This window comes from Phyllostomus discolor, chromosome 3 (assembly GCF_004126475.2).
Source record: "Phyllostomus discolor isolate MPI-MPIP mPhyDis1 chromosome 3, mPhyDis1.pri.v3, whole genome shotgun sequence".
NCBI lineage: Eukaryota > Metazoa > Chordata > Mammalia > Chiroptera > Phyllostomidae > Phyllostomus > Phyllostomus discolor.
Window position 1 is genome coordinate 44,659,900 of NC_040905.2, and position 19,437 is coordinate 44,679,336.

The 19,437-nt window shown below is 42.9% G+C and overlaps 1 protein-coding gene across 1 annotated transcript in view; it reads left to right on the forward strand.

The window, feature by feature from the left end:
* The first annotated feature begins 690 nt into the window (after positions 1 to 690).
* ARHGEF28 (Rho guanine nucleotide exchange factor 28) overlaps positions 691 to 19,437 on the forward strand; it is a 281,786-nt gene continuing 263,039 nt past the window's right edge. Inside the window, 1 exon segment of the mRNA XM_036020409.1 lies at positions 691 to 839. The gene's annotated coding sequence lies outside the window, so the exon portion shown is untranslated.

A 19,437-nucleotide genomic window follows, 5' to 3' on the forward strand; every position in this document is an offset into this window, starting at 1 on the left:
CTCGCTCGGGGCTGTGATGGTTCTAACGGGAAAAGCACGTTGGATGGTGAGCGAGTCCCTTTCACAGTGTAAAAGCAAGTTACGGTTTTCATGCGAATTTTTGAATTAGGAAGACTTCCAATGGAGCCACTTGCGTGTATGAACACCAGGAGAATCGCAGCTCGTCCAGCTTTGACCCAGGGGAGCCTGAGCCTCAGATTTTAAAGTAATACTGGGGCCAGGTTAATGTCACAGGTGTGGTGGCTTTGGGCTGAGGGCAACCTAAGCCTCCCTCGGGCCTGGCACAGCCCATTTCAGGAGCGGGCTGGCCAGTTCCTTCCTCAGGCCGCGCCAAGGCAAGGCCTCTGGAGCCTGGGGGGCGAGCGCTCCGCCACCGGGGCACAAGGTCGCCCTCCTCTGGCCGGGTAGGGCCGGCAACCTGCCCCTCGGCGATCCTCGTCCTCGTCCCGCGGGGGGAGGGACGCCGAGGCGAGTCCGCCACCGCCCCGCGGCGGGAGGGGGCTGGCGGAGACAGCGCAGTCCGGGTTTCAGGTTTCCTCCTGGAGCCGGTGTCGGGCGCGGCGGCGGGCCTGGCCATGTGATGCCGGCCGGGCGGTGGGCAGGCCGGGGATCCTGTGGCAGCCGGCAGGCAGGCGCGGACCGAGCGGGGCGGCCCCAGCGGCCAGTGGCACCGGCGGGGCCTGGGAGCGCGCCCGCGGCTCCGCCCCCTCCGTGCGGCTGCCGCCGGGCTGCCGCGGGAGTTGGCAGCTTCGGAGAGCCTCCCCGGCTCGGCGCCCCTGGCAGGGCGCGGAGGGCAGCGGCTCGCTCGGGCTGCGGAGGCTGCGGGGCCGCAGCTCCAGGTAAGCGTTCTTTCGGCTCCATCCTCCTCGTCTCTCTGCAGCCCTGGGTAGAAAACTTGGGCCACCTCACCTGAGTTCTCGGTCAGGGAGCTACTTTCTCCTGGATCCCAGGGGACGCGAGGGTCAGCCTCAGCCGAGGTGGAGAGGGAGTACTGCTGTGGGCTCGGCGGCTCGGGGGATGGCCGCCTCCCGGCCCCTCGGGAACAGCAACAAGTGCAAAAGGCTGCACGTCCCGCTCCGGGCTCGGTGTCGGTAGCTGCGGAGCGCGAGGTGGTCGCTCCCCGGCGCGGTCGGAGAGCAACGAGGAGGTGGCAGCGGCCCCTCTGTACCCTGCCCCCGGACCGGGCATGGGTGGGTGGAAGCCCGGCCAGTGCCTTTCGGATGCCTGGGCAATAAATGTCACTCCTGCGGTGGAGAAGGGAGATCCTTGAAAGCTGGGGTCTCTTCTCCCCACCGGTGTCTCGACTCTGTTTTGAGGGTGCTTGGCGGGGCCAGGTCTCCAGAGAACAGGCCGAGCACTAGCTCAGGACAGAGGCCCTAACATTTTCTCGTGTTTGAACACCTGCTGTATCTTAAAAGATATCTACACTTATCTTGGTTAGGAGAGGAGGTCAGAATTTTGTCGGAATTACATATGCTTATTGTATAGATTTGTTTGCCTCTTGAACACCTGGGGTGTGGGTGGTGGGGCCGTAACCTTCCCATGATTAGAGCTTCCACAGGGGTCATAATGATGGGCCTGTGCTCGGCCAAGGAGGCATCCTCGCCTGTCCAGAGCTGCGAGGAAGCTGGGCGCTGAGGCCACCTTGGAAACCCAGCTCTGGTTTCCCAGACACCAATTAGATTTCCAGGACAGAATCCATCTGCCTCCCTAGGAACGCAGAGCGTCCACCCATTGGTTACAGCTGGGTGGGTCAAGGAAAGGCAGTTACATCTGTGTTTGCACAGCGTCTCCCTCCTTGACCCTGCCTGGGTCTCGACAAATATCCGTAGACCCAGAGTTATGATGGAGATTAATCACCAGATCAATGCCAACTGGGTAAGAAATACGAAAAAGTATGACGTTCAGAAAGAACTGATCATTTGGAGCCCCGTGAGGTATCCCGTTTTCTGAAGATTTGTGATCGTAAGTTCCTAGGCCCTGAAGGTGTCAGGGGAAGCAAAATCCTGTTCTCACAACAAAAGCAAAATAAAAGACCCGTCCTCGTCATGTTCTGCAGGTTGGTCTTTGCACATGGTTATCCAAGCACAGTGATAACCTTGCCTGGGGAGGTTTCTATGTATCTGTCCCGGGTTTTTGTATACATGGCTTTTAAAGCACATGGGTATTTGCCTGGTCTTGATTAATGGCCAAGCTAACCCTTCGAAGTCTTTGGCGGAAAAGAAATGAACACTGCGAAAGCCTTTGGAATTTCTACAACACAGTATTTCAACGTGACATTCTGATGTGGACCTTCTATGTGAGTGTGCTCATTAACTTTGGTCAAATAGGAATTTGGATAGCATCAGACATATTTAGCGGTTAGGTAAACTGAGGCACAGCCAGCTAATGGGTGTGTGCCTGAGGCCCATGTCCTGACTAATGGGAGAATGGAGAACAGAGAATCACTGTTTGTCCTGCTTTTGACTGTTTTCTTCCTTATCAAAACCTGACTAACCAAGAACGAGTTACGCAACAGGTGAGCCATTAGACTTTCCTTTGAAGCGCCTGTCCTGCCCTTCAAGCAGTTTAGAACAATTAAAAAGGAAAACAGTACAGGCTTAGCTCCGCAGTATTTTGGGTTCGACTCCAGACCCCTGCAATAAAGAGGGTATCACAATAAAGCGAGTTGCAATTTTATTTTTATTTTATTTTTTTTTTGCTGGTGGAGGGTCTTGTCTTCATTTGTAAAAGAAAAAAAATGCAACATCTGTGAAATGCAATAAAGTGAAGCATAATAAAATGAGGTATGCCCGCAGTTGGTAACCAAAGCTTTATGAAATTTCATCAGGGGCCTCACACCTTTTTTTTTTTTTTTTAATCTTGTGAATACTGCAATGGAGTTTGGAATATTTTCCCATTGTCCTCTTATATAAACTACTGTTGTGGCTAAGACTTAAACTGGGCAGGAATTTCAGGTGAGCTCTGATACATGACCTCCTTTACTATATGCCATGTGAGAAGAGGAAATGTGTTTTAAATAGGTATTAAATAGCGGAATATAATATCACTTTGATATTAAACATTCTGGTCCGAACTGGTAACCACTGTATTGGTACTTAGCTCTAACTGTAGTCCTGCCCGAATTTATGACCAAGTGCTGCCTCCCCAGAAAAGATTTATGACACAAATGTGGGAAACGCCCTCCTGGCTGGGCCATGGCTAGGACGGTACTGGACAGGTCCCCAGTTACTCTCGCACTCCCGGCCCGAGTGTAATTTCATTACGCTTTAATTTTCTGATCAGATAGAATAGATCTGGTTTATGTAGGTTTTGTCTAATTGCATTTGTATTTATGTTGCTTTAGTGGAGCAGAAAAGCTATACGATGTTTTTTTCCCCAGCGACCTTCAGTAAGATTCGTTATGAAGAGATGGATCAAGCTGAGCAACTCCTATTGAGAGTTCTAAATTAAAAACAGTGTGGTGTTTGAAATGCACCAAATTCAGGAAATTTTGCCATGTTAGAGTTGACTGTGAATATTATGCTGTCCTGTCGGACTAGAGTCTGGATCCCGTACTCAGGCAGAGCTGGGCTTGGGGATGTTTTACTGAAGAAGTGCAGGTCCTCTATGACCGAGCGTTTTGCCCTGACTGGATGGAGCCTGTCGTTTTGTCCAGGATCTACAATCCTTAGTCCTTTTGTTATTATCCTAGTATTAAGAAGTTCTCAAAAGCTTAAAGCAGTGTCACTCTGCTGGTTAGCCATGTGGGCAGCTTCTTTCCCGCTCCTCTTTCTGTGACCCTTTTCTTCAGTTGTATTCATTCACCAAATATTGGAGGGTCTCCTGTGTGCTGGACATGGTTCTTTGCTTTAATTCTCTGGACTGTGGGATTCATGTGTAAGGCACTACTTTTCTGGTTTTAGAGTTTTTAGGATCTCTTGCATTTTGAGTGGCTTTTGAACACTTGGCACTAAGATATTTGGCTGGTAAAATTTCATGTAACTTTTTCTATGTGATAGTACATCTTCTTAATTGACTGCAGTTGTTCCCTTGAAATTGGATCTTAGGCACAAGTGTAATTTGTTTGTTTCTACCATCGCTGCTGCTGGACTTCTTCTCCTGGATAGCCAATGTAATGAGGTTTGACATAATTTTTGATTTGAGGGAAAGTTAAAAAGTTAATATAAGTGCATATTGGGTATTTGTTTCAGAGATCTTGGCTTTCAACTCTTTTATCAGATATATTTTTGTCTTCAGAGGTGTCTTCTCTTATTTTAGTTTAATCTTTTTCTTAATTATCAGTCTGAGGTTGGATTTCTATAGAAAGTTAATGTGAAGATAATGTTCCTTTAGCAGTGGAGAAGACATCTTGTACCCGTGAGTGAAGGCCAGCCAGCTCAGGGGAGCTCAGCGACACCTTCCTCTTTCATAGCAGGTCCGGAAGAGCCTTTTCTAAAATCAGCACTTAAAGAACATTTCTGCCTATTTCAGTGGCAGGTTTTGTTTGACTGGTATGTACATGATCATTCCACCTTTTAAAATAGGCTTGAAATGGGTCCTGGCTACGTAACTCAGTTGGTTAGAGCTCATTTGGATACGCCAAGGCTGAGTATCCTCTCCACAGGCTGAGGTCACGGTTCGATCCCCAGCCAGGGCACATACAAGAATCAACCAATGAACACATAAATAAGTGGAACAACAAACTGATGTTTCTCTCTCTCTCTCCCTTTAACGTCAATATATGAAAAAAATTTTTAAAGCTTAAAATGTTAATATGCTTTATATATTTCTTTATGGTATACACATAGATTTTCCTTTAACTGAATAAATCGATCATATATTACATATATTAATGGAATTTATGGTTTAGCTCTTAAATTCATTATCAAACACTTCATGCTTAAGGCTTGTTCCTTCTCTTCCATCATTTTATAATTTAAAGACATTATCTCTCATGAACCATAACAAAGTGGTTAAAAGTGAGGATTCTGGAGACAGACTGTCTTATTAGACAGCCCTGGCTCTGTCCTGGCTGTGTGGCCTCTCTCCACTTCACGTTTTCCATTTGTGAAGTGGGGGTAACCTGCCCCCTTGGGTGGTTATGAGAATACAACGAGTAAAGTTACAGAGAGCTCTTCTAGTAGTGCTTGGCAGAGAGTAAGTGCCAGAAGATGGTGGTGGTTATATTTGAAACAAATGGAAAGTAGACATTAAAAAAATAGCTTCAGTAGGTTCCCCAGGTTTCAGAAGGCAGTGAGATGTCAGTGTGACCTCAAGGGAAAGCACCCTAGGCTTCAAGTTCAAGGCAGGGATAGAGACAGCCGGGACCTCTCAGTCGTGTGTCGTTGGGTGAGTGTGAGCTTTCCCTGGGTCTCAGTTTCTTAATCTGGTGAAATGGATGGGAGTTGACTTGATGGTCTCTAAGAACTGCCAGTTCTAACATCATGACATTTCAAAGTGAGGAGGGCATCGGTCAATTCAGCCTTCGTGTTCTGGGCACGACTACCAGGAATGTACTGTCCACAGCAGGGTCAGCACTGTGCCCTCGGTAAGGCTTTGAAGGGTTGAACTATGACGACTATGAACATACTTCACCTTGATCACCAGTCCTCAGGTTGAAATGTCTGGGTTATGTTCCTGGACTTAGTCCAGAGAGACTTCAGACATGGAAGTCTGGATCCCATGCATGAAGGTCATAGGCTACCCGTCTCCCTCTCTACTGAGGAGCTTCACCATGGGGAAGGGGTGGAGTAGCGCTAGGAAGATGACAGATGACTGCGCTGATTGTTTCTAGATTTTGTGATAAAAATTTCCACATCTGCTACACAGGAAAACATCACCACTGGCCTTTGCAGGGACTCTATAAACCAGGACTTGAAGCAAAGGAGGTCTTGAACTTCTGAGTATCTGTGAAGGTCAAGGGGTTTTCATTGGACCGGATGGTTCAGGCAAAGACCTTCTGGGCAAATTTCTTTCTCTCCTAATTACTTTGCTTATGGTCTGTGCATTGTTACCTGGTTCTTTGTCTACAGTCTTCCTTGTTTTCTTGCTCTACTGGCCTCATGGTTTGCTGAATGACCAGGTGTTAGAGTTTCAAATGGTGGGGGATGCTCAGTGATTAATGAGGTTATGGGTTATTTGAAACCCTCACCCAGGATTCTAAGCCTGGTTATTCATTGGGTTCTGAAGCTGTCAAGTGGGCCTGACATAATTTTTCAAAAAGATGAGACAGTTGTGTTTGCTACGTACTTGTCCAACCTTTAGGTATTTCTGGTTTTCTATATCTAAAGTATCCAGGAAAGGGTCATGACTGCATCTTCTCGTGGTGTTTCTTTTGTGCTGTGGGCATGTCACCTGTCTCCTTCTGCATCCTCTCGTGGACCGTCCACTTTCATCAGCCAGGACTGGTAATTGCCTAATGGGACATTCTGTGTACTTCCCGACTTCATTAACTTTGTTCACGGTAGGCAGTTCTTCCTCTCTAGCTAAAATGTGTGGGCAGACTTGGGAGACATTGTGGGTTCAATTCCAGTCACTGCAATAAAGTGTGTTGTAATCTTTTTTGCTGCTGGAGAGTCTTGCCTTCAATTTGTGAACAATACATCTGTGAAGCACAATAAAATGAGGCATGCCTGTCCTGTAATCCTCAGAGCATGCTCAAACCACCTTCTCCCTGAAACCTCTGACCAACTTAGTAGCAACAGAACTCCTTCCTTCCTGAACCCCTGTTATCCTATTGTTGGTATCTCTCATTTATCACTTCCCACCTGCTCATGGGTTCATTACATGCTCCTGTGTGTCTCAACTTTCCAAACCTTACTGGAAGCAGGGGCCCTGATTTAGGCTACTCTGTAGAGTGCTCAAAGTAGATTATGTGTATGTCGGTTGGCTAGTTACTTTGCTAACTGTCACGACAAGTTCTTCTGGTTTATAGCATCCCTGCAAAGGCTCATGGTGATATTTTCTTATGCGTCATGTGTGGCTTACATTGGATAACATTAGGGTGTAGGGAGGGAAAATAAAGTTTGCTTAGGAAGTTAGATGACTAGTCCTTCTCAGGTATAAATGGGAGACTCCCCAGGACTCTCTTAGAAAACCATACATTCTGTTTGGGAAAATGAATGAAGTTCTTGATTACGATCAGTCTCTGTATTGAAAGAACCCTTAAAGTTTCCCCTAGTTTGCAGCAGATGCACACCTTCCCTGTATAGCATAGCTCCAAAGGGCTGCCCGTTTGGGCACTGTCCTTGACTACGTTGCGGTGGGGCACTAATAACCACAACAATGCCCCAGTCTGTGTTCTTTTCCTGGACGTTATTACAGAATAATTAAAAAGTATAATTGTATACCAAGTCATCATGTATACTTTAAATAGGTACATGCACATTGTGAAATAATTATCAAGATCAAGATAATTAACACATCCATCATCTCATATAGTTAACTCTTTTTTTTTGCGTGTGTGGTGAGTGCCCTTAAGATCCACTCTCAGCATCTGTCCAGCATGCAGCACCCCTGTCACTGTAGTCGCTGTGCTGTGCTGCAGATCTTCAGAGCTCGCCACTGGGAGTTTGTGCCTTTTGACCTACATTTCCCCATTTCCTCATGCCTGCAGCCCCTGGCATTATTTTAGTATCTGTTTGTATGAAATTGGCTTTTTAAGAGATTCCACATATTACTGATGCTGTATTTTAAAGAAGACAGTATTTGTCTTTTTATGTCTGACTTATTTCACTTAGCATAATGCCCTCCAGGTTCATCCAGATTGTCACAAAAGGCAAGGTTTCCTTTTTTATGGCTGAATAATATTCCATCATGGATATATGCCACATTTTCTTCATCCACTCATCTGCTGAGGGACACTCAGGGTGTTTCCATGTCTTGGTTATTGTATATAGTGCTGCAGGGAACATGAGGATGCGTACTGTTCTGAGACAGTTTTTTCATCTCCTTAGGAGCTATGCCCCGAAGTGGGATTGCTGGACCATATGGTACTTCTAGTTTTATTTTTCTGAGGAACCTCCATCCTGTTTTCCATAGTGCTGGGATTTTCCAACTGCCCTTTTGCTTGTTGGGTCAAATCCTTTTAAGGGGGTCCTTCTTGGCTTTGGACTAGGAGATGGAGAGATGCAGGTGAAATGCTTCCTATGCTTTTCTGTGCAGCCATTCTCAGTTTTTGAGCTGCACAGGGCTTCTGCTGCTGCTTCGTTGCAGTGCAGAACCTTCTCCGAGTTACATTAGTTGGCTTGTAGTTGGTTGGATGGTTTCTTTTGTTGGGCAGGGGATGAATTTTTGGAAACCTTAGGGTGTTAAAAGCAATCTCTCCTGCATTAAGTTTATTATAGTTCTGTGTGAGAACCATTCTGAACAATTTCTCTTACGTGAAAGCCCTTTCCATTTTTAAAAACTAAGTGCATATCCTACATTTAAGCCTTACTTAAGTTGGGATATAAAAACCTCAGTTTCTGTAGCTTTTGTTGAATGATGAGATTTTGAATTCTCTCTGGAATACTGAACATATTCCAATTTTCTCCTTTCTTAAAGTGTAATCCTTCCACTTGACAGTGCGGAGGGCAGGAGAGCCATTCCCATCCATGTGGAGACACCCCTGCTCCTTCCTCTGGGGAAGCAGTGAACCTCCAGGTTCAGATCGCCAACTGCAAATCAGAGACTCTGGGGAGACTCAGCTCTGCTACTCTTTGACTTGTCTTGGGCAAGTCACTGAAACTTTTAGCCTCAGTTTTCACCTGTTTTCTCTTGTAGGGCTGATATAAGGACTCAGTAAGATTGTCTATATAAAGTGCTTAGCACAGAACCTGGGGTAGAATAACTTCTCAAACAATCGCTTTCCAACTATGGTACTTCTGAACAGGGGCATTGACTTTTGATGTTCAGGTCATCTCAAAATCACAAAGTCTGTTTTTATACTTGTTGCTGATGAGCCCCATCTCATTCTTGGACTTGTGCAGTTGGCTTCTTAGGGCCCTGAATAGAATGTAATGTTTCTCTTAAATTTATTTTCCTGTATGTGACCATTTGTTCTAGTCTTTCAAGGTCTTTTAGATTGTTCATCATGTTCACCACCCTTTTTTTGGTTCCAAGTTATCCACAAATTTGATATGTATTCTTTTTAAAAAACATTTTTTATTGTTATTCTATTACAATTGCTCCATTTTTACCCCCTTTGCTTTCCTCCGCCTAGCACAGCCCTGGCTCCCACAGTCAGTCCCCACACGGTTGTCATGTCTGTAGGTCATTCACACGTGTTCTTTGACTAGTCCCTTCCCCTTCTTTCCACCATTATCTCCCTCCCTCTTCCCCTCTGGTGGTTGTCAGTTTGTTCCATGTTTCCATGCCTCTGGTTCTATTTTGCTCGTTAGTTTATTTTTGTTTGTTAGGTTCCTCTTATAGGTGAGATCATGATATGCATTTTTTAATGTCTTAAGTAGGTTATTAACTATGCTGAGGTCTAGGGAAGAGCAATTTGGTGCATCCATACGAATTTCTTTTCAAGTTGATGTTTGTCAATTTCAGGTCACGTCGTTCAGTTAGTTACTCTGATTTGTACTAGCATTTCATTCTTGTCGTCCATCTTGTCATCAGGATATAAATTGCCTACCAAGTTTACACCCTGTATCTCTACTATATGGAGTTACCAGTTTTAGTAACCATGTAACAGAATGGGGTTATTCTCAAGTCACTTATTCTTGGGAAACCCATACTGGATCCAGGTGGCCACTGCTTCCTCTGTGAGGTACTGACGTCACCCCTCTCATCTTCTGCTGGTCTAGGATCTTGCTTAGAATCAACATGAAGCTCCTGTCTATAGTGTGTAGATTCTGCCTTTTTGGAGGTTGGAATGACACGTGCCTGTCTCCTATATTTGAATCCTGTCATTCTCCACAGTTCTTGATGGATTAGAGTTGGGGGATCTCAGCAGATTCTTTTCCTGTCCTGGCATTTTTTCCTATCCTTTCCAAACGAGAGGTCTTGAATATGTCTCTAAATAGTAACGATTTCTGTAGGTAGTGATTTCATTGACTGTTAATAGAGTTTGGGGGAAGTGGAATTTGTATGGGGTGGAGTGGTGGAAGAATACCTTTATGTGTAAGAAACGGCTCATCTAACTCTTTAAGTGTTGCCTTTCGTGGAATTGCCAGGTTTGTGACTTCTCGAGAGTTCTCAGGGAATGGATTTCTGGAGTTGCTTTTAGACCAATTATTAGAGCCCCTAGACATTTGGCCAGTTTCCAGCTGGTCACTCCCCATTTTTGGCAGTAAGGGACAATATACAGGACCTATTACTGATGATTCTATAGTTTTTTAATTGATGAATTCATAGGGGGAGTGAAATAGAAGTATTCTTAAATTATATATTTCTTATACTGAATTTATATATAAAATACTTATCTTTTATTTTCCATTTGATAATCAGGAAGATTGATAATTTACTCACTGAATAGAAGAGTGTCAAAAATCTCTAAGATGTCAGCTATGGGAATTTTAATTATTCCTTGGTCTTTAGTTAGGAAGGTTCCATTTGGACAGATGTGGTTATGAGACACAGATTTCATGTCCTCTGATTTTTAGCTTTTTAAAAACATGTTAAAATCTTATGTAAGAAGGTGAACTAGATTCCACATATAGATAAATTAGGTTGTTTTGCAATAAAAATGAATGCTCTAGGTTATCTTCATATCTGCAGAAAGTCCCAAATTAGCTTTTCAGTTGGCTTACTTCCAGAAATGGTGCTGTACTAGAGACAATCCAACTTCATTCTGAACAGTTGAAGAAAAATCTGATCTTGTTAGAAATGCTAAATGTAATTTGGATATTGGTTTATTAGAATGTTTTTAATTAAAAATAGGAGTAAGCATATTTTCCCCTTTTGCATTTGTATCAGAAAGCTTTATGTTCACTGGTTATGGCATCTTTGTGGAAAAACAACAGCAGAAATTAGTAGATGCAAGCAAGATTTTGGGATTTAATTGAATTTAGGAGCAATTTTTTAAAGTGGGAGTTGGACATGCCATTTTAAAAATGGTAGTAGATTGTGTGCAATTAGAAGGTTTTTAAGAGATAATGAGGAGAGAAACAACTGTTTGGGCAGTGATGTTTTTTATGGTGCGCTCTTACAGCTTTCTCATTTGTGTGGTAATGTTGATACTTGTAGAATTGTGAGAAGTTTAGAAATAATGGTCTCTTTTGAAATAATAATAAAAAAGATAGTCTGGGCATAGCAAAGGCTAAGCCAGAAACAGAATTTGGGTTAAAATCTTAGCATTGCGACTGACACACATACCAGGTGAGCCATGTCCCCTCTGTGGGCCCCTGCGACCTTGTTTGAAACTGAGGGGCTGAGCCAAGCCCTTCTCGGCTGTGTGCCCCATCTCTGTGTTCCTGTGGAGGTAATGACGGCGTCTTAACCCTTTCTCGGATTACTAGCACAATGCTTGATTCCCAGAGTGCTTTCAGACACTTGACCGGCAGCCTCTAAATTGTTTAGGAATCTGCGTCTGAGGATGCTGCTGTGCTGTGGAGTCTTTCCGGGAGGGGAGGAGTGATTGCTCATGCCCGGGGGTTCCCCTGGGATGGCGGCTCGGCAGCTCCTGTTGATGTCTGAACACTTCACGAGCAGCGAGGTGGGATCAGCCAGGGACAATCTAGTGATTATTTTTAATTGAACTCAAAGATGAATGAAAATTGGTATTCATTTCATTTTAGCAGATGGAACTTAATGTACCTAACTCCAGTCAGGCTGTGTGGAGAATGGACCCTGAAATTTGTGGCATTTTTGCTAACTATTTTTAGCTAAAATAACATTTATAACAGTTCTCTCTTTTTTCTTCCCCCTCCGGTGATTTCTCTTCTGTTAGATTTCACAACTTTTATTCAAAGGGCGTGGCAAATTTCTAAAACCTCTAGTGTTTCATGCAGCTCCTGACCAGTAATACGAAAGAAAACAAATTTGTGCTCATAAAAAAGATGACATTTTAAGGCATAACGCCCCTCCACTTCTCAAGAGCCTGAAGATAAATATTTCCCATTACATCGGTGGTTTGGATATTGGGTATGACTCTGTTTGGGCTTTTGCTTGCTGGGTGTAGGGGCTCTGAATCCTCCCATCCAGCTGTTCTTTCCATCCCAGGGAGTTGGAGAGTTCTGTGTGAGTCCCGAGCCTTCCCTGGGTTGAGTTTGGCTAGCAGTTACTATGAGACAGGCGTGTGCTGGGCACAGCAGGCTTAGAGATGAGGCTTGGGTGTAGCTTTTCAGGAGCTGTCGGTGCTGCTAAATCAGTGCCCGTGAAAGCAAACAAGTATGTTTTGATGTGGAGAAGGTGCGGGGCAGGGTGTTCTGGCCGCCCGAGCAAAGGCGTTTTTTCTCTGGGAGCCATGCCTGGTGTAATGGGAATTGAAGTGTCGTCCGGCATTTTTTTTCTGTTCTAGTGCCCTAAATACAACCTGTATTGTACTCATGTGTCTGCTTTGATGATAATATAAAAACAAGTGACTTTAAGAAATAGACATTTTAATGAAAAATTGGTATAGTTCATTTTAGTTCATAAATGTAATTGGAGCGGGTCTTTCAGGTGTCAAATTCCATCACAAACTCTTGATTTAAAACCTATTACTGAAATTACATAATTCCTTGTTGCTCATAATTTGAAATATTCTTTTAAATGTGGGCTTACAAATAAATTAGCCATGTACAGTAGCTGTTTAGTGAGGGAGAGAAACTTGAATATCATCCAACAGAAAAGACGATTCTTTGGTATTTCAATTTGTTTTGGGAATGTGCTTATAAAGACTTCACATCTTAAATTTGTATAGAAAAACCTAGCTTTGTGTGTGTGTATACACACATACACATATTTCTAACTAGACACTTGAACATGACAACAGTCTTACAGAATTCTGGAGAGGTCTGACCAAGGTCTTGGTGTTCTGCTTGCCTTGTCAAGGGTGAGCCGATTCTAATGTTCCTGCTGTTGGGACAGCTCTCCAGGCAGGGCTAAGCCCTCCACAACCCTGAATTACACTGAACGCCCCAGCATTAGCCAAAACCAAACTAGGGTAGGCAAATGAGAAGTGCCTTATCTCGGTGACCTTAAAGAGGATTGTTGTGGATATGCTGAATCTGTGCTAGCTGTTTCTTTATTTTTGTTCACAGGATCATTTGAAACATCTTAGTATTTAAAAAAAAATTCTCCACAATGAAATATTAATAAACTTATGGAGCATTTTAAGTTGCAGAGCATTTTTAGAAGATACTCATCAAATGAATCACCACTTCACATGTTGTTTTGACAGGATGTGTATCGCGTCTCAATAATTCCCTTAAAGTTTTTTCCTGCCAGGTGCCTGTTTTCTTCTCGTTAACGTAGTCCCATAGAATTCCAAGTATCTGGTTGATTCCCATACTGGTACACCTTCACAGTTCCTTTTCCTTTTTCTCCTTTAAAATAGCTAGTATACTTTTGTTTGTGTTGAATTTAAGGTTGATTACAGGACAGAGAGAATGAGTTGCTATGTTGGAGGCTGATGACATCCAGCCCAGCCAGGGTGCCTGTGTCTGGTGAGCAGAGCTCCTTGGCTCCAGCACGTAGGATTTTACCAAGCAGGTGTTACGACGTGCCTGTTGACAGAGCCAGTCAAAGGCCAGATGTACATGAAGTGTTGTTCATTCAGGCATCCACAGAGAGATTAGAGGGAATTTCCATTTTCTATTTCATGTATATGAAACTTAACACAGTTTTTAAGATGAACATGAGCTACTTGGAAATAAATTATAAAAATAAGATATTGATCTCTGCTATAAGCAAGATGTTACACAAGGCAATATGAAGGATGTGAAAAGTTTGCGGCAGCCCCCGAGTGAGGTGTGGGCATGCAGGTCGCCCTCACAGGGCAGCCTGAGTGGTGGCTGCTGGGGCAGGTGTAGAGCTGGGGCTCTGGAAGGGAAGGAGAGGCCGAGTACGAAGCAGCCTTCTTGGCCTGTAGCATCTTCTGGTGGAAGTAGGTACAAGAAATCTCCTTTTTGATATTTTAAAAAATCCTCGTCCGAGGATATGTTTTTATTGGTTTGAGAGAGAGAGAGAGAGAGAGAGAGAGAGAGGAAGTGGTGGGGTGGGGGGACAGAAGAATGGAGAGAGGTGGAGATGTAAGAGAAACATTGATTAGGTACCTGCTGCATTTGTGCCCTGACCTGGGATCGGTCCCCCAAACTAGGCATGTGCCCTGACCGGGGACGGAACCTACAACCCTTTAGTGTACAGGATGACACTCCAACCAACTGAGCCACTCGGCCAGGGCAAAATCTCCTTTTTCTAAATTAAGAAATTACATGGATATGTACAAAGAAGAATTCTTAGTTCAGTAACTTGTACAGCTGTCGGCAACATTCATGTGTTTGCCTTTGGATATTGGGTCAATATATTTTTGACTAGTAAATATGTATATACATTTAGTTGTGATTTTATATATGTTTCATAAAAAAACACTTGTAAGTTGTGTTGATACTTATCAATGAGTTATCAGCCACAGTGTTTTTTATAGTCTGCTTTATATTTATGTGTGTGACTGTAATGATTAACTAATTGCCCATTTTCTTTGATAGAATAACTTTATGGTTTATATTCCCTATTTTTATTTATTAAATATGATAAAGAAAATACAGTAGAATTATATTTTAAGCACAAGTATGCAGTAGGTGATTTCTTTTAAATGAAAATGACAGTGGTTTCTTCCACTAGAAGTCTTCCCTTTCTTGCAGTGTGGGATTACACAGTGTAGATAGTGAGACTTACATCAGTAGACGTTTAAAGGCATATAACTTTGTGGTGTATCCCATGTAAAACTGAAGGCTACAAACAGACTTTTAAGAAGGCGTGCTTGGAAGGGTTGACTTTTATGCAGTTACAGGCAGTCCTTCTATTCACATCAATATAAGCTTCTGATTATGCTTATGAAACTAGTTTTCTACATTGTTTTTGTGCATTTGTACTCTTTTTTAGATTTAGGAGGAACAAATTGTGTGGGGAAATACTATTTATTGGCAAACCAATCAGTTTTTTTAAAAAATTGATTTGAGAGAGAGTGGGAGGAGAGAGAGAGGAGGAGAGAGAGAGAGAGAAGAAGAAAGAGAGAGGAACATCAATTTGTTGTTGCACTTATTTATGCATTCACTGGTTGTTTATGTGTGCTGATTAGGGATCAAATCCACAACCTTGTTGTGTAGGGACGATGCTCTAACCAACTAAGGTATCCATCCGGTCAGGGACCAATCAATTGTTTAATAAATATTGACACTCAAGTCAGTGTTCCATTTTTGTATTGTATCTTATTAGTGGGGCTGAGTGTCAAAACCATAATATGGTTAAGGCGAGATGCACACACAGGAAATAGCTAGCACTTTCAAAAATGGTAAATAGGCCTAGGATACCAGCACTACAGTATGCAAGTGACAAGGGGGTGTGTGGGCTGGGCCTGGTGGGCATGCCTGACCTGAGCTCTTGCCCTCATCCCAGCTCTCTGCCTGGGATTCTTCTGTCCTGCAGAGACATTCCTGCTGCAGGGACCAGGCAGGTACTTCACCACAAGCCCATAAGCAATATTCATATCCCAGTTCTCAGTTTCCTTGTCCGTCACCTTCTGTGGTTCTATGAGCAATATATAAGTAGTTGCATGTGTGATATAAAAAAAAACCCTAAGGAAGTTAAAAGTTAAACAGCCTTATTAAGTATATTTCATGTGCCTTTCATCAGAATGCTGTTTAACTACTTGGCAGAGCCTTGGTGTTTATAGTGCCAAAGAGAATTTCAGCCAGCCGAAGTCGAGTGATCATGTACTCTGTTTAAGCAGAACTTTCTACTGTATTGCTAATGTTAACAAAAAATTAGCTAGTTAAAGGTTTATTAACAGGTCATACTTGCTTAAAATGCAGTTGTTCTCACTTAGAGTCTTAAAATAAAGATTGAGACAGGGGTGCCGACCTGGTTTAACTTTAGATGAATGTTTTTCTACTTGTGTTTTCCTCATCTGTGAAATGGATCTCTAAATAAAACTGGAGAGTTTGCCAGTCAAAGGAAGTTATAGATGGACATACTTTGGAAAGTTTAAATGGTATATTAATATAAAACTCAAACCTAAAAAATGATAGCTCCTTTTGTGAAAAGTTATTTAGGGCATCAATTTACTATTTCTGTAAACACACACACGGGAAGGCAGTGAAAGTGATCAGTTGGTACCAGTGTCAGCTCCTACGGCTTTTTGTTAATTTAGCACTTCTGCGTCTAATAAGGTGGAAGCAAAATGGGGAGCCAGCTCACATCCGGGGAGGAAAGTCTCAGAGGCCTGATGTGTGAGAACAGGCTAGTGAGTGGCCATGTTCTAGCAGGAATTTTGGTTCTGTGCTTGAGGTTTCAAAAAATAAAACGCAAACAAAAAAAAAAACTAAAAAAAAAACCCCACTGTTTTTCTTTCCTTCCTTCTGTTGTTTAGAGTATAAGGATACTCAGAAAAAGGCATGAGTGAGGCATTTTATTAGACCACAAAACCCCCTTTCAGGAAAAACACCACCAAAAGAGGTTTTTGTGAGCACTTCTCTCATATTAGTCCTAGGAATATATATATACCTTTAAATGGTTTATAAATGTTTGGCTCACTTTTTCATTAAGAAATAAAGTTTGATCATGGCCATCTGCTCAGCTGGTTAGATAATCGTCTTGATGCACCAAGGTCATGGGTTAGATCCCGGATCAGGGCAGATGCAAGAGGCACCAATGAGTGCGTGAATAAGGGCAACAACAAATTGATGTTCTCTCTCTCTAGTCAATTAAAAAAAAAGAAATAACGTTTCTCTTCTAGTCCTTTAAAGCCAGTGACAAAGACTCTCCTCTCTTGGACTGGTGGTCCATAGGAGATAGTGGCAGGATGAAGACCTGTTTTTGTTCATTTCATCTGGCTTTGGAGTCATGCTTAATTGTGACAATAACAATATTTTTATTAGTCAATTCTCTATACTAGAAACATTTTTGGGTTAAGTATATATTAAGTATCCTAGAGTTTTGAGTTATAGTGCCGCTGTGGGAAGATCTGTCCCTTTGACACTAAAATAAATAAGTAAACAAACAAACAAATAAATAAATAAATCCCATTTCTAGATCTTCTGGAGGGAGGGCACATAGCATTCCTAGTACAGAAGATGGGGATTTTCCTTCATAATTAGCACCTGATTGCCATAGGTTCGTAGTAGATAGAGCCAGTGTGTAAATGCCTTCTTGCAGTTGGGAAAAGTGAAGCTTACCAGGTTTATCCAACTATCCAAGCAGTCCTGTAGCATTTGAGGGCCCTGTGACAGGGAATTTCTGGTGAAACTTGCAACAGCTGTAGAAAGACCTCTTTATATAATTTGGTTTGGAGTTCTGGAGTTTGATAATAATGTAGATGGTAACCGTGTGTCAATTGCTTTCCCTTTGTTCAGCACTATGCTTGTTATCTTTAATCCCTGCAACAGCCTCATCATCTCTGTTTTATAGATGAGAAACCCATGGAGATATGAGAGGTTAAACAACCTGTTCTAGGTCTAGCAGCTTATTGATCCCTAGTCTGTGGAGCTTCTTTCTTTCCCCTGGTGTCACTCAGAAGGCCTGGGGGTGGGGGTGGGGCACGGAAATCCAGTCTGTTCACATGTGAAAGACACCAGAAGACCTTATGCTCTAATCGGCTGGTCTGAAAAGTTTTCACTGCCTCTGCATTTCCAAATTTGACCTTACACTTGTCATAAGCTATGTGAGACATGTGTCTGTGTTGGAAGACCTGGTTTACATAGCTTATCATCCCAAATCTTTTCAGGATGAAAAGATTTAAAAAAATCTTTTTCCATAGAGTTTAATATGCTACCTGGTAGGTCAAGTGTGACCTCCAAGTTCATGGCTATTTCTTAGAGGAAAAGCTTCGGACGAGGCACAGTATTCTAGACCCAGAATTCCAACCTCTCAATACCTGTGCTCTGCTCCCAGCATTTTTTTATGCTATCCAGTACCCTGTGTGCATTTTAAATGTGCTGTATTTTAAACTCGAACGTGACTTCTCATTTAGTCACTCCCAAGGATGTATCTGTTTGCTTTTGTTCTGTTCTCTACCACTCTGCACTCGTTCTTTACTGACCTTGATTTGGGCCCCTTGGGCCTTCTCAGTTTCCAGTGGCATCCCGGGGGTTGGCAGAGGCCACGCCCCCTCTCCCCCGGCCTGGCCATGGTGCAGACAATAAAGGGTAAGTTTTCTGCAGAAAAAAAAAAAACACTTAAAATCAATTTTAGTCAGTCTGGTCTTATTATCACTATGCACTAGAAATTCTAAACAAAATCTGTTGGTGTCGCTTCTCCCCCCAGATATTTTTCTGTGGGTCTAAGTTCTAAATAATTGGTGCTGTTACTGTTGCACTTTATTACCTATGGAAGCTTCAAATCAGTGCGTTTTAGGGACTTGCCCTTCAATAAATGTGTTCACTATGGAACTTAATTTACACAACTCCCTGTTGTGTAGTTGGTCCACAACACGTGCTACACAAGTGTTTTGTGAGAGTAAATTCACAAGGATTTGGTGTTGTTCCAGCTTGCTTCAGGTCTGTCTTGTGTGCCCAGTCTCCATAGTACTATCAGCCAGTGCATTCACGTCGTAGATACGAGGGGAGCAGTGGCAGCAGAGTGATGGCAAACCCCAAGAAACGAAAGCTTGGGTTATCTGAATTCCATTGTTCTGTGTCACCCCTCGGAGTTTTTGTGTTTTAGAATGTGAAGCAGTGACACAGAATGAGAGCTGTGAGTGTTCAGATTTTTTTTTCATAAGGGAACAATTTATATTTGAAATACTTTATTGAATTTGAATATCTTTGAAATTAGAATTTTAAATGGTTTTGGAACTAAAAGATAAAGGACAAAGTTATATGATGGGTACAGTTTGGTAGTTGCCTCCATTGTGTCTTTACGTTTGCATTTATTTTTTTACCGGTATAATCGTACAAGTGTACTTCATTAAAACGAGACTTTCACTGCACTTCTTTTCTGGTCATTATTATGCATTTACAAATTGTTACTGAAAACTTTGTTGCATAGTGGAGTAGGACATTAAATGACCTGCTTTTGGTGTCAATGTGTCACTGCCAGGATCACTCTAAATGTTGCTCTTTTATCTTCCCATTGTGTGCTCTCTGCAAAGTTCATGGGAACTAGGTTACAGAGAAGCATTTCAACCAGCAGGTCCTGAGTTAGTTTTTGTGGGATTCTTCCTGTGGTCTGTGCTATGTTCCCTCTGGTCCAGGCTCTCCCATTTCTCTGGATTGCTGTAAAGGCTTTCTAACTGCAGTCCCTGCCTGTGGCCTCCCTCCGCCTGTCTGCATCCTCCTACCTCCCGTTGCTCACACTGTTCCTCTTCTACTCTGCTCTCTGAGTGAAGTT